At 44.3% G+C, this 22718-nt stretch overlaps 1 protein-coding gene across 2 annotated transcripts in view; it reads left to right on the top strand.

Annotated features, from left to right (window-relative positions):
• Positions 1-17527: 17527 nt before the first annotated feature.
• The window catches only part of Oatp74d (Organic anion transporting polypeptide 74D), an 87168-nt gene continuing 81977 nt past the window's right edge, over positions 17528-22718 (top strand). For both annotated transcript variants that reach the window (XR_013009291.1, XM_076427560.1), the window contains exon 1: positions 17528-21411. The gene's annotated coding sequence lies outside the window, so the exon portion shown is untranslated. The remainder of the gene's footprint in view (positions 21412-22718) is intronic.

The following is a 22718-nucleotide window of genomic DNA, read 5'->3' as shown; positions in this document are numbered from 1 at the left end:
TTACCCTAGCATACCCTACAGCGTCGGGTCCACGAGGACGATATCGGACGATGAATGATTGGACGGCGAAGCGTAGAGAATTTAGTCATCGTGCTCATTTTCTCTACAAAAAGAGAGCTACGTTGAGGGGGAGGGGGACAAAGCGACCGATAGAAAAAGAGGGAGACAGATAGATCGAGAGAGAGAGAGAGGAGTAGGCGGTTGGAACCAGATTTCCCTTCTCGGGACCTAAGCCAGACGCGCGCGACTGCGGAGGGTGAGTCTTCGTGGAGGACTATGGGAGCATGGTTGCGGTCGCGAGAGGCAGACGAGGGCGTAGTATCGCAGATCCAGGCTTCGAGCGGACCACCGCTGGCCTGCTCTTCGCATTAGGAGCTGCGGAGATAGTTGGTAGTAGGAGAGGGGTGGAGACGGTGGATTTGAAGGAAAAGGAACAGGAGGAAGAAAAGGTAAGAGAGCGAGGGAGGAGAAGGCAAAGGAGAAAACGTGGCAGCAGCGTTTAGCGTGGCAATGGAAGCAACGCGCGCGGCGACGCGACGCAGCACGCTGCTGGAACTGCTGGAAGAAGGCCTCTGTAGTAGGCGTACACGCATCGTGCTCACGAGGAATAGAGCAGGACGAGAGGACGCCGCACCGGTGCGGTGCACCGATCATCGGAGAGAGACGAGGAACACGAGCTTGTCGAAATTAATGCGGGGAATCCACTGAACGGGTGGATCGGGTTGCCCGTCGTCGTGGCTCGTTTTGAGTTTTTTCGTTCTCGAATTTAATCCAAGAATGGGGGAGAATGGGGGACATTGAAAGCGGTGGATCTCGTCTAGACGGTCGGTGACGTCACGAGACAAGGTCGACTGTCGTTCTATCCACGGCGCAGCACCGCTTTTCTATATACATACACGTACATATACATGTTTCAGAGAGCGAGAGAGCGAGAGAGCGAGAGAGCGAGAGAGCGAGAGAGCGAGAGAGAGACATACACGCTGACGCGCGTACACACAGAGGGAACACTGTGTGCCTGTGCCTTTCCTTCTCGGAGCGTTTCTTCGTCTCGATTTATCCCTCGTCTCTCGTAGCCCCTAGCTTCTATTCGGCTCTTTCTTTTCGTCCTGTTTGCTCCCTTGTTCTTTCGTCGGGGTTCCAGGGTCTGAAGGGTGGCGCGGCCGCGTACGCGTGTATCCGTATACGCACGCACACAGCCGCGCCAGCTTATATCCTTGCACAGGATCTCGACGACTAGCTGGACCAGTTGGACTAGGAATCGGTCTCGATCCTGTTGTTCACGGGGAAACGCGGTGATCGATTCTCTCCGCCGCGCCGCTGGAGACGTTGCCGAATCTCTCCCGAGCCGACCGAACTCCACGGCTGATCGTTATCCGCCTTGTTCTTCTTAGGCTAGACGCACCTCGACCGGATCAGACGGACTCGACGTGGCGGCGACGACCAGCTCGACGCGTCTGCTTCTAGACTCCTCGAGGTGCACAGGTACTGTTTCGTCCCGGGTTACCAAATGCATATTCCGTACAGTCGAAACAATTTAGAGGACGCGAAATTACCATAGTTCCATATGCGTAGTTTGTTTCAAATGCATTTGTTGCTTTAAAAAGAAATTCTGTTACACACTGTCTGACTAAACGGTAATACATTTTGTATTTTATTAAGTTTTGTAGGTAAAACTTGTAAAAATACATTACTAGCTTTTGGCGTACCATCTACTTCGAGTTTACGAAAAAAAATTGCCATTTTATGGTACACTACAAATTACCATTTTTGATCGTTTATAACTCGTAAACCAATTAACCAATTTCAATGAAATTTTCGGAGCGTGTATAATTTATACAAGTTGACCAAACACATCTTTCAAATTTTCGTTGCTGGCCCAGTTAAAAAAGTCGTAAAAATAAATTTTTACTATTATTTTTCACAATTCCAACCAGATGCATTTTTTCAACATATTTTTTAGACGTCACTTACTAAACTAATTCATGTAGCCTTACAGAGAAATTGAAGTCGTTTGGTCCATTCATAAAAAAGTTATTCTGTTTTAAAGTGTGTGTGACCAGTTTTGCTCCTAACTGTAGTATTGAATCCAGCATTTTGAATTTTTAAATCTTCATGTCAGATTCGTTATCAGTGACCTCGGAAAACATCTGATTACCAACTTTTAGAATGTGCCAACGACATTTTAACTTTTGGCCAGTAAAATCGCGTTCTCGGACCACTTGTTCTGTCGTCGCAGAACAAGCAACGATTTCCGGTCATACAGTCGTCGCGACAACGGTTGGGTAAAACGGTGTCCGATTCGTGTCCGGGCCGATGCGTGTCGTTTCCGCCCGCAGCATCGTTCTGCTTAAGACAAACGCTCGTCCGATTAAGATTCCATCCGAAATTCCCGGCAAGGCTCGTTCGTTTCCCGCGTTTTCTGTCACGAGCCAAGGACAGTTTATCTCCCGCGGAAATCAGTAGTTGTCGGACTTCGGTCGAGAGATGGACGACGCTCGGTGACGACGACGTCGAGATCGCGGTTCTCGCTGCTTGGAAACGAATAATATCTGAATTCCTTGCGTCGAAGCATAGCCGATCGGGCTCATCAATAATTCAGCGAGTCGCGGCCGATCGAGAAATTCGAAAACAAGGCGAAAATGGCTAACCGTTGCGTCGCGTCGCTCGTCTCCTCGAATCTCCACGCGATTTTTCGAAATTGATCGACTCGGCGAACGAACATCTCCGGAAAAGAGCCGCGTTGATCGGTGCGCTGCACAGTGGGGTCTCGAGGTCCCGAAAACCTGACAGATACGAAGGGGAAACATGAATTTTATTTGTAAAAATAAAGTAATAGTAGGTACTTCATGTTATTTTTATGAATTTCTAAAAAGTTTGCTTGAATCCATAGTTCAGTGTATAATTCAGGGGAAAAAGTTACCCTCTCTCTCTGCTAGTACCGAAGACATGCAAGATAGGGACAAAATGCGTCACGTGACCGCGCCGCGGCGGAAGCGTCGCGTCGTAGAAGAGGAAGGTAGAGTGGGGACACAAGTCTTGATGTGGCGACGTTGCTGTGCGAAAACCACGTCGCGACTTTCGAAACGAGGTCGATTCGAAATTGTCTATTCGATCTGTCTCGATGCTCGTCGCCGCCCGGTCACTCTGCGAATCTTCATACATTTGAATGCTGTCGGACTGGATGCGCATTTTAATGCCGAATTCAGGTTACATTCTAAGCAGCGTGGACGGCGCGGGAGGATGCTCGCCAACGTTTTTTAAACAGCGAACGCCACTCTGATTTCCAAGTACGCGCCGTGGTTTTTTCCCCGGAGACGAACACTACAGAGAACGCATCGAATAGGCATTCCCTTCTAGACCAGCGGTTTCCAACCTCTATGCTACTAAAAGACATATCTTTTTAACAAGTATAATAATACTACACCGTTTAGTATCAATTGGTAAGATAGTTAATTCAAAATGAGTGGGTTAAACGTGAAACGGCGGACACAAGAATGGAAGAATGGAATAGTTTCGACATTTTAAGGTAAAACGGAGCCTAATTTTTTTATTCAAGCAATGAACTTTAACGAATAAGATATTTCCCTTTTGTTCGATGATCTTTTGCCAAACAGAATAAATAAGAAAATATTTTACTGATTAAGGTTCATCGCTTGAATGAAGAAATTCGGTTTTATTTCACTTTAACACTAAACATCGCCGGTCAAATGACCATTTTCTGGTTTTCTATTTTACAATTATTGAAATTATAATAACGCTTTCTCTGGAAATGATTATACACATTTTCGTGTCCACAAGCACATATTATAATAAAAATCACAGAAAATCTTTATAAATTTGATGATGCCATTTTTATGAAGCAACACATGCCAGCCATTTTTATAGCTCTGTAGGTTTACTGTTATGATACCGAAATTACTTTCTTGCCAACCTAATATTTCCTCTCGAGCGACCAAACGTGCATTGACTTATGGGCGAAGGTATACGCCGCGTTTCACATACGCTTTGACGAACAAGTTGATCGGGTTAATCCGTGTGCGCGATTAAACGTTAGGCGCGCTTAATCACTTCCGCGTGGAGGGGTCAGCACTCTTCCTCGTTCCACGCCGCGCCGCGGTCTAACCCGGCCGTTCTATTGTAGCATTACGAGATTAGACGGATGAAATACGTTTCATGAATTCTGTCTGCGCGCGAGCGTGAGACTGCGCTCGCCGCGCGTTAGATTGGATCTAATTTTCCAATAGACCACGTTGTCGTGTTCGTTGATATTACGAACTGAGCCGGGAATCGCTGTGACACATGCCGGGAACAGCCTTTTGTGCAACTTTTCGACGACCCGTTTATTTCCTAATACATATATCTCATGACTTCTAATGCCCTCCGTTCGTCAGAATTCACGTGCTCCAACACGAAGTTTGCAACCCGCGATTAACATGTTCGCTAAGTACCAGCCGTCAGTGTCACTGGATCCAAAAAGTAGGTGACCTGTTCGGCGGATGTACTCTTAAGCCGTCTGTTGAAATTGGCAATCGCGAATCGTTGTTTAATTTCCTGAGCTAGCTGATTTCTCTGAGACGGTACCATTGTCATGATCTTGCATTTGAGAACACAATTTCTTCTAACAATATTTGGTGGTTATAGCTTCTATTCGAAAACCCATATTGGATTAAACGGGTACATTTGTTTCCAGGATTGCAAGATAATGTAAAGATGCGGTTTTTCAGTAGTCAAAAGCGCTAGATAAAAGATCAATCTAGGCCGCAATCGCCTGCAACAGTTCTATTTTTACGTTTACGAAACATAATATTGCATTATTCGGCAGCGAATTCGAGACAATCTAGCAACAAGCTTTAAATAAGTCCACGATTGTTTCTCTGATTTTGGACACTTCAGTTTCTTTCGATTATCTAAAGGCCCCAATAGTAAACAAATAGAGCGGAGAGAAACTTGAAACTACCATGCTTAAGGTTTGTTCTCTCGATCAGTTTTCGTTCAATTTTTCTTATTATCTTTTTATTTACAGTAATTGATGTTGAATATTATCTGTATTATTAATTATTACTTTTATATGAGTGTATAAAAGAAATATGTACTGTGGCCAAAGCTACACATTGGGATGCCATATTTTAAACATATTTTGCATATTTTCGATAAACCGAAGGTGGTCAGATACTTATGGACAGTAGCATATGTTCAGACAATAAAAATTGAGTACACCCATCATGGCAACAGCGTCGTCTAATCGAAATGACCTGGCATCCGCTGAGTGAGGGTGAATACTTTATCTTTTATAATGAACTATTGTTGGGTGTCTCGCGACAAACTAAGAAGAACCGCTAACGTGTGAACGCAAACTGAAATAGTTGTGTCTCCACTCTACCTTCCCCTTCTGCGACGCTATTCCCCCACGCTTCCGTCACGGTCCGGTCACGTGTCACAGTGCCACGTGACTAATCTGATACTGTCAGAGTGGGGGCAACTTTTTCCCCTCAATTCGAGTCAATTCCCCTCATCTGGCGACTCCGGTTTCTACGTGTGCAGGGGGCTTTACGGGTGCACCGAATGCACGGTTAATCGACTGTCGACTTTTCGGTGAACCCTCGAGCAACGTAACAGTTTGTTCGACGCCTCGAACGCGCTCTCGCATCGATATCTGGGCCACAACGTCTCGTTTCCCAATGAAGTCCGCGGCCGATTTGCTCGATGATGACGATTCATCGTCATCGCTCCCTGGTTCAATGTACTGACCGCGTGAACAATGCAACAATGCAAGAAGCGCGATGGACGCACGTCGTCTCGATATTCTTCAGCGTCATGATTTTCGGGGGACACTTTGCCACAGAAGCTTGTACCACAAGTTATTCTTCGACTTTCGGATCTATGTACGTTATTTGATTCGAGTTTCTTAAAATTCATCTACAACAATTACAAATTGCATAAACATTCGCAGTCTAATAACGACAAAATTGCATTTATTTAGATTTCGTTTCAGTTTTGCTCAAATATATGCTTCAGTACATATTTATAATTTTAATAGTTCTAAAAGAATAGATCAGGAACAAGTCATTTTGACTCATTCGATAGTTCTAGTGTCAATGATTCTATGTATAATAATAAGTTGAAAAGAATACATCGATATTTTTAAATTCTTTTAACCCTCGTGCACTCTTCGGGAATAATCACGTAGAACATCCTGGTGCTTCACCAATTTTTGCTTTACGCTTTAAATCGATAAATTATGTTTGTCAACAGAGATGTAAGGACATTGTGTTTGCTATTAGAATTTTTATATCGATTGTATATCGTGTTTCTTTATAATTCTTCTTATAATTAATAGCCATCTACATACTATCCAAAACTCGTGCACATTATTTGCTGTAAAACTTTGTAAAGGTTTGCGTTTGTTTATCGAGTTGTTTATCTTGGTATTAAAGATGTAAATGGTAAAAGATCGGAACGCAGGACCAAAGATGTTTTATAAGAAGAGACGGTATCTGTAAATCGTTTGAGAAAGATGGAATAATGGTAGTTACAGTTCTATGAACTTTTAACACGAACGACGAAACTGGTTGGCGGAATATATTAATGTCAATGATATTATCAGTTCAATTCAATCTACACCATCAGCATAAATTGTAGCTACATGAGCTCGCTCCATGAATTAATTATGCACAGCATTTCCGTAAAGCAGCATAGAATTTCGATACTATACCGCGCCACCCTACTGACCTACTACTTTCCAAAATGCCAATTGAATAGATTTGAAAGTACGGCGAGGTAGATAGTTCTTTAACCCTCGGACTCCTGCGAATTCTACGCCTATGCCTATGCCACACGGATATTTCACCAATACAGTTTTATTCCGATACAAGACGATGCACACAGTGGTAAAATCTCAAAAATGAACTTCCTCCTAGGAGTTTGTAATTGTAGGGTTGGATAAAGTGACGATGTGACCACTGAATGTGTGTGCGCCAGCAGGGAAAAAGGTAAAAAGTTTATGGTACGGTTCAGTAGCCAGTTCAAAGTTAGCCTTCGTTTGATGAGCATTTGTCTGTTTTGCATGTTATTTGGTAAATCAATTCTTCTAATTGCTCAAAAAAAGTCAGGTCTGGTCCGATCATAAAAAAGTTTTAAAGTGCGTTCGAATACTTTATTTACTGTACGATATACAGCACTTACACAGACAATTTTCGGATAATTTTGTGCACTCTATTGTACGTAACTTCGATACGATCACGAAGAAGCCTGTGGCAAGGTCGAAAGGGCATCGTGTGTCTCCTATTTAGATTGCCTTCGATTACGCGCACGCGCGACGGCAACAATTAATTTGTTTATCAATAGAAACGATATCGTAGACCTAGACGAGCCTTCATTGGGGCAACATGAAAACTATTAAGCACATACGACGGAGGCAATTATGTCCGGCGCAACGTCGTCGTGGTCATCGTCGCAACGCAAAGGAACGCGTCGTCGCAACAGTGGTCCGAGAACGCAATTTTACTGGTCCAAAAGTTAATTGTCGAAGTTCAACATGTTGAAAAACGTTTTTTGCTATAAAATAACAATACTTCACACCTCCAAAATCCAAAATATTATCCATTTCAGATAATTGTGTAACCGAGGGTAACGTTCTCAAGACAAAATTCCGAAATTCAATTTTGCGCCATCTTCGAAAAGATTGTTTTGTATTCAAGTTCGTGTGTATTCACATCAATTAAATGGAAACTATTTCGTACTTTTTGGTGCATTTTTTCAGTGCGTTTCGATGTCGGTTTAATTTTTTTTTTTTAAAGAAATGAAAGCTCGCGGTACTTTGGCGTGATACGGAAACGATTGATGATGAAGAAGGTTAAGATGAAGAGGAATTCGAATTACCGATGTTGAAGTATTTGGATAATTTAGAATTGACATCGGGAATATAATTATATAGAAATTTATTACGTTGAAAAATGTCAATATGTGTGTCTCTTTAATTTTGACCACGAGAAACGAGTTTCCAGACAATATGTGCATTGTATTGGATCCATAATGTTGAATTCTTAATCTATGATGTCAGATTCGTTATCAGTGACCTCAGAAACATCTGATTACCAACTTGTAGAAAGTTTCAATGACATTTTGACTTTTGGCCGTAAGTAAAATCGCGTTCTCGGACCATTGTGCGTCGTGGCCGATCGCCATTACCGGCCATCGTCGATCCGTGCACATCACTATTTTTACGCTCGCGAAAATACTTTGGACTCCGTAATGTCTCCTCCACGTATCGGTTCTCGCCTGTGTGTCCGTCGCACGGACGATTTCTGTTGTTTTGCAATAGGTTGTGCGAGCTCACGCTCGCGCACGTTTCACAACGTAACACTCGCTCGCTTATCTTACCGCCGCGCGCCGCCGCTGCAATACTCCAATTTAAATGATCGCCGATAATTCAGTCGGTCATCGAAGCTGGCTTTAAAAAACGAACGCACGATAACGCGGTGAAAGAGTGTTTTCGTAATTCCAGCCGCGCGCCTTTATATCTGACCTTCGCTGCAAATAACATTGCCCCGATAAAAATCCTGTCTGGTGAACGCGAACACCGATTTCTTCCGGCGCGGCGCGGCGCGACGTGTTTTCTCTCGCGCTCTTGTCGTCCGAATAACGTCAAACACCGGAAACGGAGCGTGCCGATACGAACAGGAAGAAAGAGCTTCCTCTTTTCCCTCGCGGTGTCGCAGCACGAAACGCAAACGGGAACATCGATAGACAAGCTCAGATTCTTATCTGCGATAGTCACAGCAGCAGCCAACGGGGCAACCAGCAACATCAACAACGCGCCGTTTAACACACTTACGTCATCTTATCAAGAATTCAAACGAATCCATTTATCGCTCGCGACGCGTAATTCGCGCGTTGCTGAGCCGGCCGAATGATTTTCCATCGCGTACGCACGCCGAATGCGGGATGTGTTGTATGTATTCCTCACTGACGATACCCTAATCGCCATTTCACCGACGATGAATCTCGCTGATATTTTTCTTCTATGTACAGTCACTCCCATTAACCCCTTGCCGTGTTTTAACGGGTCACACTCATTGTGAAGATTTCAAACGAAGAACAAACATGAATGTTACGTGTTTCTTTTTAAATGAAATCAATATTTAAGCATTCAAATAAACGTAGCCATACAAAAAATATACATTCTCTTTTCTCTGCTACGAAATTTTTCGGGATAAAGACGTGTTCTAATCACTGTAACTGCAAAGAAAGGGGTTAATATTCGGACGCTCTCAAAAAAACCGATAACTTTTTTAATAGTGGACCATAGGCTTTGAACTTTTTTGAGAAGTTAGAGCAATGAGTTCACTACACGATGTGAAAAGAAATTTTTCCACAAATTAAACTTATATTTAATAATACATTAAACTTATTAAACTTATATTTAATACATGATATATATGTATACACACCTAAATGAAACTTAATTTCATCCTTAAATTCAAGCGCTAGTGCTGCATCAGCTTCTGAAAGTTATAATATTGGTTTGGACATGGGAATCTTTAGAGTGAGGCTCTGTATGAGGATTGAGTTAGGCGAGTGTTACTTATTTCGCATCAACACAGTATTCTTTCCATAACTGTTAAAAAGATCTCTACCGTAACTGTTAAAATTAGATGCCCGCCGCTAGGGGGATCCCTTTGAATGCCGAATAACGAGTTCGTGTTCGCCCAGTTCGACCATCTGTGATACAACAGTATTCTTTCCATAACTGTGAAAAAGATCTCTACTGTAACTGTTAAAATTTGATCCCCACCGTTAGGGGGATCCCTTTGAATGCCGAATAAAGAGTTTGTCCAGTTCGAACATCTGAGATGCTACAGTATTCTTTCCGTAACTGTGAAAAAGATGGAGATCCCCTTGCATCCTAAACGGGTTCGTGTTCGTTCGAACATCTGAATTTTTTCAGCATCCACAGTTTGAGCACTGAGCTGTTTGTCGTGGCTCCGAGCCAGAGAAAGGGAGGAGGGAGCATGAAAAAAAAAAGACTGTGAACCTTCGACGAGTGCAATGAAGGCAAGTGGACAACGAGACGAGGAACGACGTTGCAGGCCGCTCGGTGCAATATGTGGGCCAGACAGCAATAATTGTTCGACGTTTCCTGGTATATTATACTGCGTGTAATTGATACAGAGAAGCCGCCATTAATTCTCCCATTGTTGTCATCCTATCTTTAGCGCGGAGAAGACCCTCGGTTCCCCGTTCGATGCAGACACGCCGAAATTCTGTCGATGTTTCGTGTTTCTAATATCCGGGCAAACCGTGCCACGGCTTGATCAGACTTTTTCTGACGTCGAATCGATCGAAATGGCTACAACGATTACCGTAGACACTCTCGCAGCCCTTTCACTTGTAGGAGAACGTGTGGCTACCCTTACCACGAATACACAGATTCGTATAGTCTGTGCTGAAATGATTACGACCACCTCGTAATTATAATATGTACATAGGTCGCGCGGAACTGCTCGAAACCTTGTTATATTGTCACTATTTGTCGCCATGAATGTGAAATATCTGATAATAATTTAATCTCAGCTACGTTCGCCGTCTCCATAAGTTGAATAATTGCAAATCTGTGTCGCACGTGTAATTGCATTTAGAGTTGGTAAATAGTGCATTTGAAATACCATAACTCGCATGCATGTTATTAAACGACAACGTCAGAATAAATAACAGTTAAGAAAGACACTGGTAAACAAGATAGAGACACTCGCGAATAGAGTATTTATTGCATTATAACGATCCGTGTGTTAGCAAAAATTTTATACGCGTTTTTTATTCAATCCTTAGAAAATTTACATTCCGTAAGAGCACACAAAGTTCCAGTCTGCCTATAAATCATCGTCAGTCACACTGTTGCAGAATCGCAGTGGCAACGCAAAATGACAGCCTGTTATAAACACATGTTTCATTGTGCATTGATGAAATAGAACAGTGCTACTAATATATCGACGCATATAGTCGGATTGACTGACTACAGTAGATCATAAATGTGTTCGCACGCAACCATGCAATTTATTCTGTTTAATTGGATTAGCCTTTTGATAGTCGCATACAAGCGAAGCAAAGGTTATAACTAGACTCCGAATGTTTGCGCAAAATGAAAAGTTTGTGCATCAATTGCGAGACGCTATAGCTGAATATAAATTTATATTCTTCATTATGAATACTCTTAAAGTCTTTTAATATTTTCTACAGAACTAAAAACGAATGTTAGGGAATAGGGAAGGGTGCAATAATTAGGCTAATAATAATAATTAGCTTAAGAATAGAGTAGGTGAGGGTAAGAATGAGTGACACACAGAGAGATAGAAGGTATGAACCGAATGTGTGAATAAGATGTAAGGCTAAAAAACCAATAATAATAATACAAAATGAATAAATAATATAGTAATAATAATAAAAATGGATGCATCAAGTGCAGTTTATTGCAGAAGAGGATTATTTCTGGCGCTGTCGCAATTTGTTATATTTTCTATCGAACAACCATGTGTCCCGTGATGTATGAACGTGAGTGTAAATCGATTAGTATAGAAGGTATATCAAGGTCACGTTATCTCGACGAAGGTCAATCTCCATTCGCCGTGGAATGCAGCGCGGGGCCCTTTCATTTATGTTAATAGGATTCACGTGCAGGCTGCTGGTAAAAACGCCGGCGGTCGGTCCGCCTTCCTCGAAGACCTAAATATTTGAAATGTTCTCGGCGGCGCATTATAATCGACCTACGATTGCACGTGTCCCGTCGAGTGACTCGAGTGCAGCAGCCATCGTGCCACTGTGCACGAGCAAGAGATACGAGATCGCGATACCGCCGATTTTCACGCTGCTGCTGGGTGCATTTAGTGTTCTTTATACCGGACAAATCGGTCTTCTTGTCACTGATTTGACAACCTCAGGGTCTCGCCTACGGTTTCGCACGGTTCGTAACAATTACAAAAGTGCACGGTTAAATCTACATTTTATTAGGACATACTATGACATATGATTACGGTTAATTTGTCGAAACGTCACTTCCTCACGGATTTTGATGGAATCGAAATATCTTTCAGTTTTTTAATAAACGAACTTTGGTTATGCCTGGGTTAGGTTTGTTTGTTAGACTGTTTATTTCAGGCATAAGGATGTTTAACAATGATTGAATACTAAAAAAAAAAATAAACGACAAGTATTTTATTGATAAATAAATTCCTAATTATTAATAATGTAGAGGCAGGTCAGAGGTCTACTTGTGACGGTTTTGTACGTCGAGGAGCTGTTCATCTGTACTCCTCGTAGTAATTACTGTGAATCAGAGTTGGGCAATAATCAACTAATATTTAAAAATGACTAATAGTCAAAATAGTGATTTTCATAGCTACTCAAAATTCACAATCACAAATTTTCAGGACTATCTGTACGGGGTTAGGAAACTGTATGGGGCTGGAAAAAATTATTTTATACTTTTTAGTCCGTTTTGAAAACGTGATATGTATTTTCTAAAAATTTATTTTTATTTAAATAATTTGTATGTGCGTTTAAACGAATGTCGCTCACTATATGTATATGGTGTAAGGTCGCACACGTGTCACAATGTCACGTGACTAATACGGTACGGGCAGAGAGAGAAAGAGAGAGAGAGAGAGAGAGAGAGAGAGAGAGAGAGAGAGAGAGAGAGAGAGAGAGAGAGAGAGAGAGAGAGAGAGAGAGAGAGAAAGAGGGTAACTTCTTCCCTCGATTCGAGTCAATTCCCCTGATCTGGCGACTCTGGTTGCGTTGCGTAGCATCGAGCCGCGTTTCGACGCATACCTGTTCGTGATGGATCGCGCCGATTCGTGCACGGGTACGTCGGAATGGTCGTATTAGTGTGGTATACGAGCGACGTGTTGCGTGAACACGCGTTGCAGGCGTTGTCGCAGCGACGTTACGTGCACCGTAATCCACGTATGAAGCTTGTGCGAGCGCATTTCGCCGCGCGGCGCTCGCGGGACGAGTCGAATGCCAATCGGCACGCGAATCGTCGATACACGGGCCAGAACTCCATTTCGTGCGCGTCGTTCTTTTTCGTTTCTTACCGCCCACGCAGCGCGTTGGTTGATTAGATGTTTGCGCCGCGCTCGGAACGCAATCGACCGTGTTTTTGTATTATCTCGGTGACCGTGGAATCCGTCGGCCCAACGACGCGACGTTTCCGACGGGCTACACGGTAGAGTACCATTCTCCGCGGCGGTTATCGCGCGTTATGCGGTCGCATTAAGGCCGTCGCCCACTTAACTGCGTGGCACATAAACTGCATCAGGCCGACATCGACGTTTTCACATTATTATTGTGGTTCCGGGCGAGATGGGGCCCCTTCAGCTGAGACGACACGGTCTCGTACAATGCCCGACTAAATGATAGGACCAGGGCCGTGCGGTAGACATTCTCGGTACGATGCAACTCTTTGAAATGCCGCGCCTCAAGCGGTTAGGACACGTGAAAATGATGAAAATAATTTTCAAAATAAAAATTCGTAAGTGCAGCTTGCGTAAGGCATTCAAGTTAAGGAACAAAATTTACCAGAATAACTATATGTATGAAACAGTCTAACGTATAATAATAGTAACTACAACATGATTCTGAAAAAATTCACTATTGCTGGACCATAAATTATATTATATTAAGCGGTAAATGCACCATTATACATATACATGAAGTGGTAAAAATGTGTAGCCATCGTTTTAATACCAGAGTTTCGCAAGCGCTTTTCTACTCGCTCGTGACGGTGCGTTATTGATGCGACGTTACATCGATGTGAATGCTTTAGATTTGTGGGAAGCATTGATATCAATTGCCGGGCGTAGTTGGTCCGACGCTGTGTTTTCAAATGGCAGCCTTTAACGTAACGTGCTCGGATGAAAGAACCCCACGTACCGAAAACTGCGTTTCGCGTGGTTTATAATGAATCCATTCATACGGTCGCGTTAAGGCTTGGCAACTGCAAGTGCATGGTGTATCGTTACAGAAGAGACGCTTGCGCGGCTGTTACTGGAAAGGATTGGATTCGAAACGTTACATTCATAAGCTCGGAGGAAATTGTATCCACGGTCATGTTGTACTACTACAGGTGCCAAGCAAGAAAATGAATCTTTATAAACGTTTTCCGTATCGCGAAACGCGCAACCAACGCTCCAACTAACGCTCAATAAATAAAAAACGAAGTCGGATCTGCAATTATACTGCCGTTGTGGATTTCACATTGAATTTTCTTTCCAGATTCAGAAAGTTCGTAGCCTAACAATGAAATGACATGAAATAATGAGTTAAAATACATTTATTCTTCAATACATATTCTCCCTTAAGCCCAATACATTTTTCCAGCGATTTTCTAATTCATTTACTCCATCTCCGAAGTGATTTTCCTCTAGACCTCTAAAATACTCATCTACGGCTGCTATAACTTCTTCATTTGATGAAGAACGCCTGCCACGTAGGATTTTTTTGATAATACTTGCATTAATAATTGCATAAAGATCTGCAGTCTACTCATAAGCAAGAGCTCCAGAACCCACCCTTACCTCGCGCAGTGAAAGTCTTCGATAGGTACTCCATGCACGTTTATTAATACCGCACAATTACAGTACTATTATAATTCTAAACGCTACTAAATGTAGTACAGAGGAAATAAAAGTATTTTACACGTTCAAGAAGAAAGCTGATTGAAACTCCTGATCGGAGAACGTGTAGTGTCGAAAGGATAATGAGCCGGAATCGACGATCTCGTTCGCTGGTTCGATTAAAATCGCACCGCGTGAAACATGTCTATTTGTGGAGGAGGAGTGGGTGTGTGCGTAGAAATTGCAATTTCATTGGAACCGATCAAAGTATCGACGGAATATTAGCGTCGATCGTTGGACGCGATACCATCGGCCGTTGGATAGAAATCGAAACGTGTCAGCAATCGACCGAACGATGATTAAAATTGTGCAACCCGGTGTTGGTTAATCGGAGACGAAAAAAATTAGACTCACGGGAGTTCTGCTGTTTATTCGAATGGAAATCTCGGAGAAGCGGTGCTCTCTCTGTCTTTGATCTCGCGTTGTAGGATCGGCTCTTTCGATCCTTCAGTGTCGACGACTTTCGATCGTGAGACAGGTTCTACGCTTTCCTGGGTTACACAATTTTTATTAATCCGAGTACATTATCTACCGGAATCCTATTAACGGGCTCCTCGATAACCGATCCGTATCAAAATGTGGCTTAATAATTTTCTTTTAACGTGTCGAATGCGCCGTACGAGACATCGTTGAACCGGGTCGTTTTAATAATTCGCTATCAGAGGAAACGTCGCATAAATTCTCTAGGCCTTTAGATAAAACCATGTGCCGTTTCATTCCTTACAGTTCGCGGTATCCCCGTTTCGCTAATAATTACTTTTCTAGTCTCTTAAAGACATTCTACGTATAAATAGAAATTCGATGTGTCTTTCGGAGTGTGTACCGTTTAGGCAAAGCTTGCATGATGTCTTATGTCGTGTGTAGCACCTGTAATGCAGTGCCTACTCCTTAATAATGATTTTTATAGTCCTCTAAATATGATTAGACTTCGTACATGCATAATCAATGTAGTAGCACAGATTTAAGCGCGCACTCATGCAACCGTGTGCACTTCTTTATTTTATAATTAGTTTTCGCTTGGTAATGCGCTGAACACGCGCGCATTTTATGCAATAGTAATAGGATTTCAGGCTTCGATACAAATTATATCTCGAAGTACCGTTTCGAGAGTGAGTTTGTATACCTGCGAGAAAAATTACTATTCGTAAACTTTAAACGCGTTTTTTGTACAAGATATCTCGAGTTCTACCTTAGCAATTGCATTAAAATTTTACAGTTATCTTCATTATAATATCTGTGAGGCATTGACGATCGATTTTTTCATTTTCCCATTATCTTGTTAAATATAAATAAAAAAAATTGACAAATTTTCTACCGAAATTCAGTCATTAAATTTAAAATATCTGCCATTTTGTTAATTTTCACAAAAATTGAAATATGGGATCGTCAATGGCTAGAGAATATATCACAGTTTATGACATTTTCGGGATTTCTGATACAGTTAATTCGATTTGCAGGAATCCTGTACACCAGTCGGCCATCGGGAAGAAAAGATATTCCGAGCAAAGACGACGAAAGGTATAAGAACAAATTATTTTTTAAATATTACCAGCATTTCTTTATAGTTCATAATATAGTAAACTGAAACACAAAATCTTATATTAATCGATCATTCAATTTTTTCTGTACTGTTGTTTAAAAATCTTATATTTTCCCCACTTGTGACTGTGTCCTAATCCCTTAAATTAATCGTTTTTTAAAGAAAACACGTGGTTTCGTTTACCCGTCAATTTGACGGATGTCCGTAAAGATAGGTGTAGAAAAATGTCCGTAAACCTAATGTTAAAACAACAGGAAGCCTGCAACAAGAAATTCTGAAATTCGTCCACATACTTTCCGCGGAGAATGTACCTAATATATTACCAAAGCACCTTGAATCGCTCGGCCAGTTCACAGGGAAACAGTTTCGTCGTTACGACAGAAATTGCGTAAGAATTTCCGAGTGGAGTTCGAACTCGAATTCAGACGGATGGAGGCGGCGGCGGTCAGCGCTAGCGTCGCGACGCCGAAAAATACCGCAGAAGACAATATCAGAGATTACGTTGTTGGATCGTCGAATCCGGGAAACAAACCGAAACGAAATTGAATTCCACGGCTCCCCTTACCCCCTTCATTCTCGGAAGTAATTTGATCGTATCTAGGAAGTCGATCGCTTGTCTACACTTTCTACGAGAACTTTCATCGAGGCGTTACCCCGCGTTTCGTTTGTTTCGTCGTTTCTTTCGCGAGATTCTCGCTCTCGGATCCGCGACACGTAAAACGAAAACGTTGCCTAACGATACCAACAGATGGATCATAACCCAATTATCGGCACCCACAGAGAGAAGGTAGGAGGGTCGGTCAATAATTACGTTTACTCCTTCCCTCCCCTATTTCCGCTCGGAAGAGATATTTGCTGGCGATTGCGGTTTCGTGTCCGCAATTAAAGAACACGTGTACGCGGGATTCACATTATGGCGATTACACGGTCCAACAAATTTCAACTCTTTTTTTACGTTTATCGAAACGTTTATCGAAATAGTGAAAATCGTTTCACTATGCGATTCTTATAGAGTTTTCTGCTATGGTCGCTTAAAGTTCAGCATATTTCCAGTTTCCGGGTAAACTTTACTTCACCGGACTCAAAATTAGTACCTTTCTCCTACGAATTATGATGTATTTGGTATGTAATCCGGTAGTATCGCTTGATATTCCTATTGCTTTTCACATTGTTGTTTATAGACAATTCCTGCACATGACATCGAATGTGCCTGTTACGTCGGAACCAACAAAACCATCGTTATTTCAATGAATACGCTTCTTGACTGGTGGTATGAAAGCTTGCCTTTTTATCAAATACAGATGTTCGAAAACGGATATTTTGATTTCACGTGGCGAAATGACGTCCGCGCGATACCAGCTGATAACCGCCGGCTAGAAGATCTGAAACGCGTGACGTCGACCGTCAAAATATCAGGAATTTCACGCAAATTGCGCATACATACGTCCATCTACATGTAGGTGAACCGGAGCCTCGTCTAAGTTCACGCAAGCTTCGTACAGAAAAATGTTGGCAATGAAAGGCTGATATCTATATCTATTAGATACGTTATTCAGTGATTATTAGGGATGACTTGGTTTGTTCGTCGAGCCGCGTAAATTTCGGCGATCATTTCCTCGAGCGATAAGCGTCGCCGACGGAATTACGCGAGTCCCGGCGAGCTATCGTACGCGATGCCACGCGATCACCGTTACGGCGAGTCGCCGCTTTCACTCGAATTCTATGGTTTTTTGTGTCGAGTTTCTGTCCGTCGATCTCGCGGTCGTCGGCGGTCGCGCGAAATATTGGACGAGTGCAAAAGTTCGTGCCCGATTTTCAGAGGTAATGGGAACATTTTTGCAATTTGGCACAGATGTTGTTTTTCTTTTGTATCATGTTAAGGGAGTAGACTCGTTTTTACAGGATTGCAAGGGTTCAGAATGCGCCTTCTCATACAAAGATGGGGTTTTCCAGTAGGGGAGGCCGGGGCTAGTTTTGACTAACTTTTAACATATTTAATTTTTACTGCAACGTGTGCACTGCACTCAGTTGTCACCACAACCGCTATCAGTGTAAGATTCATTGCAGATCAAGCATTCTGAATCATTTTCTGATTCTGAGGACACGGAATCTTTCTTGAATGACGTAAATCCTATGCTTATAGCCAAGTAGCCCCGTTCGACATTTTTATCATTGTAAAAGCCACACGTGCATAACCTCGATGGCGCACCGGATAAAATAAAATACCTCAAGTTATAGTCAATGTATCATATTTCTATAAACTAATCATGAAAAAATATCAAGCAGTAATTAACACATTACCGGTGATTATTGCATAATTTTGAAAAATCTATGGTACATGGCTAAACACTTTTTAATGGAACCTTCACTAACAACAGCAATTTTCATTACCAGTCCCGATCTCCTCTATAGTCGAAAGCGCTAGATAAAAGATCAATCTACGCTGTAATCGCCCTCAAAAGTCCTTTTTTTACGTTTACGAGCCGTAATTTGCATTATTCGGCAGCATGTAGCTGTCGCAGCTTTATGCTGCCGAATAATGCAAATTACACCTCGTAAACGTAAATAAAAGAAATAAATTTTTAAAAAATACCACGTTTTTAAAACGGCCACATACAGATTCCTAACCCCGTGCAGATAGTCCTGAAAATTTGTGATTGTGCAACCTAATAAAATCGGACATTTCTAGCAAATATAATTTGATCGACCAAACTGTTTACTCGAAATAACCGCGTTGCGTTTTACCTTCGAATCGGCAGCAGGAATGTTTGCACCGGACCAATAAGTTTCGTCGCATCGAGAATGGGTTGCGGTGTTGGCCGCGGACGAAAACGACGACGAAGAGGCGCGCGATCGCGGATGGGATCGTAGGGATCGAACAGCTGCGAGAATTTTCGTGCACCGATTCTCGTAGAGCGACGTAAACGCGCTTGCATCGGGGACTCATTCGCTTGGTTCCCGAGGTTCGTCTGGAATGCCGAAAGAAGGGGTGGGTAAAAGTAGGGTGAGAACGATGATCGCAGAGGGGAGGATGGTCGGTCGGCCGTGTGTGGAACAGCAGTCTGGCCAGTTGATTACGATGCCGAAACGAGTGGCTGGCTGGCCGGCCATCTCTCCAACCAGTTTCGGACAGCGTAGAGCAGAGCGCGTCTTCTCGGCTCGGGAACGAGGCCTACGCGTAGCACAAGTTCCTCCGCGCGGGGACGGCAGTTCGTGGCTTCGGTGGGACGAACGAGAGAGGGTTGAATAAACGGAGGAAGAGAGAGAGAGTGAGAGAGAGAGAAAGAGAGACAGGTAGAACGGGACCAAGGGCCGAGCAACGAGGAGGAGGCGAGTCCAAGTTGCGGGCCAGCAGCGCGAGAAGAGACGAAGGAGGCGACAGCCGAGAGCTTAAGTTTCGGTTTCGTTCGTTTCGCGCCTGCTCCGCGCCTGTTCCGCGCGTCGCGTCGCTCCGAACGGGAGCCGAGAGTGAACGCCGCGCGCCGGAGAGCGATCGAGCGAGCAAAAGAGCGAGTTTCACCGGGCAGAAGAGAGTAAGGAAGAGAGTGAAACCGAGCGACGGAGAAGTTCGAACGCTCTCGGAGAGCTCTGTCTCGATGAAGAGAACGAGACCGAGCCAGCCGCGGGCTGAACGAGAGAATCGGAGACGGGTAAAAAGGTGAGAGCAAGCAAGAAGGTAGAGCCTGTGGTCGTCGCGTCGGGGAACGGAGAGGGTGGAGAAGGCGGGTAGCAAACGGCGCGAGCGCGACGGAGAACCAGCGGGAGAGACGGAGAGAGACTGCGAGAGTGGGGCACGGCGAAAGAGAGAGCAAGCGAGAGAAAGAGAGAGAGAGAGAGAAACGCGCAGTCCGGGGGTTGGAGAGACAAAGAGTGCGAGAGGGTAGGGGGGCGGACGAGCGAACAGACTTCACCGGAGCGGCGCGCTCTGCTCCCAATAACGACTCTCGCCCTCAGTCAGTCGCGCGCGAACCGCGGAGCCGCGAGCATCTCTCCGTTTCTTTCTCTCGGCCTGCTCGACGGGATTCCGGCGTTTCGAGCGGCGTGCACGTGCGAACAGGAGAGGAGACTGCGCGACGGAGAGACGGGTCGAGGAGAGCGAATGGAAAACGCCGTCGGTAGAGCCTGACTGGCTCCAGGGAGCAGGGGTGCTCTTTCGGTACCAGCAGGGACAGGCTGATCGAAGGGCTAACTAGAAGACGGGGAACACGGAGAGATCAGGGATCCCAACCGAGACCTTCGACTGGTACAGTCTGTGTGTCGTCGGGGGTGCGAAAAGTAGTTGAGAACGGGGCATGCACACGGCTCACCCTCCGAGCGTTCGTGGAGCTGACGTGTCTTGCGGATCGCGGGTCGATCTTCGCCAGCCACGATCTCGTGCGCGATCGGGGATGGGTACGCGCCAGGCTTAGCTACCTGGTGCTCGAAACGGAGTACATAAACGGAGTACGCGTCGGTCGGCCGGGGTTGAACGGGGTATAGAGACAGGGCCCGAGGGTAGTTGAAGGTCCCGCGAGACGAATTCGGGTTATACCGACTCGCATGCCCTAATCGCGTGTCCGCGAGTTGTGCTCGCTGCATTCGGAGATACGCGTGGAGCTGGTGACCGAGTGAGGGAAGAGCGGAAAGCGGTCAAGTGACAAGAAGCTGCGACGAAGAGGACGAGGACGAGGACGAGGACGGCGACGACCACAGTGTGTTGTAGAAAAGTGCGAGAGCTGGTGGAGCAACCGGAGGCGGGTTACCGGGCGGTGCGAGGCTGCCAGTGCTGCGCTGGCCGATAAGAGCAACAAGAAGAACGGGACGGCGAGCACGACGACCGAGAGGAAGGCGAAGAGGGAGCCCGTGCACACCATAGAGGACAACGCTGTTGCTATTTTCGAGCCCACCAAATATCTCGGCGCACTCGGTGCACTCTCCGCCTCGCTGCCCCAGCTCGTGGCCAGACCTGCCGCCGCAATCGCGCGGCGGGCTCTTTCTTCGGCTCTCCGGGACCGTGTCCGCGTCCACGTTATTCCGAAGCGCAGCCGATTCTGCGCCGATGACGCATGGCCCTGACCAAACAGGGCGAGAGGAACAGAAAGATCCACGGGGAGAGAGCGAGAGAGAAAGAGCGCGAAACATCGCGAAAGAGAAGCCAGCGAACCAGCCAGCCTGCGACCCAGCCAACAGCGGAAGACACGCCGAGAGATTCGCGTATGACAGGTACGTGTCCCGACTTCTTCTTGGCTTTTCGCGAATCGCACGGCCTCCTTCTCTGCTCTCTTAACCCACCGTCCGCAATCTGGACCGTGACCGTCGCGTCGTCGCGTCGCGGCGACACCCTCGATCGCTCATGCTCCGCTATCGGCCCACCCCGCGCCCCGCGTTCTGCTCTTGTCCCGTTTCACGATCGACACACGCTCATCTATATCCCGATCAGTGCACCAGTTCTTGATCAACGGACTCCTCTAGTTTGGCAGCAATCCGATGACACGCGTTTTCCGCTACTTCGTAGACAATTACCAAGTCGTTACTCGCAGATGGACTGTGGACGTTTACGAGGACTCAGGTTCCCACAGGCTAGTCTGACGTTTAGGTCTACTAGACAAGAGAATTTGACCAATTACACAGTCGTTGGTTTATGTCCACCGAAATCGTACTGACGATTTCATGGGGGATTACAGAACGAAATCATTTATTTCTGAGCACGCGTTGCGTGTAAGGAGAACCTCGCCAAGTCTTGGCAATTCTAGTGTTGTAAGTTTCATATGAAATTCAGGGCGAATCAGCTTGACTGCTCCATGATTTTTCTTATAGAGAAACACAATGCTAGTCTAAATTCAGATCCTCTGTCCCACATTTAAAAATGTTTAAATGACGGTTTCCAAATCTTGGAAATAATAGAATTTTTTAATAAATCTATTTCTTTATATAGATAAATAAATAGATCACATATATATTTTACCAATGTATTGGTATCAGTCTATCGTTAACCCTGTGACGGCTGTACCTGGGTCTGTTTTGACCCGGAACATCAAAACCATCGGTTGAGTACTTAATTTGTGGCAATTAAACGAAATGAATAGCTGTTGCATTAGGGATATCTAAAGACTAGCGTGTCTACACGAAATATCATTAAAAGTAAGTGCTTCGAAATAATTAATTAGAGCTGTGAGAGCGGTTCTTAAGAGTTGTCCGTTGACCGATGGTTAAAGGAAGCAAGAAATTTCTATTCGACTCCTGTGTCTTGCAATTGACGGAAACAATTTTGATTTCCCATAAAGCCCCGCGGTCTACTCATAAGTAAACGACTAAACCACTTAACGTACAAGTCACGAGTGACCTGGTGTCGAACGCACGAAGGGCTGAGGGCAGCCTCCATTAGTTTCCATGTTACCTTAATTACTTTTCGCAAAGCAGTTCCATTGCTTTTCGAAGCTAAATATGTAGTTACTCGGCGCGGAGTACCTAACGCAGGGGAAACATCAAGCTTTTTACGGCCTTTTTTCCACGTTAACGAGGGAAATCAA

This window comes from Lasioglossum baleicum, chromosome 7 (assembly GCF_051020765.1).
Source record: "Lasioglossum baleicum chromosome 7, iyLasBale1, whole genome shotgun sequence".
NCBI lineage: Eukaryota > Metazoa > Arthropoda > Insecta > Hymenoptera > Halictidae > Lasioglossum > Lasioglossum baleicum.
This window is presented reverse-complemented; position numbering and strand designations above follow the sequence as displayed.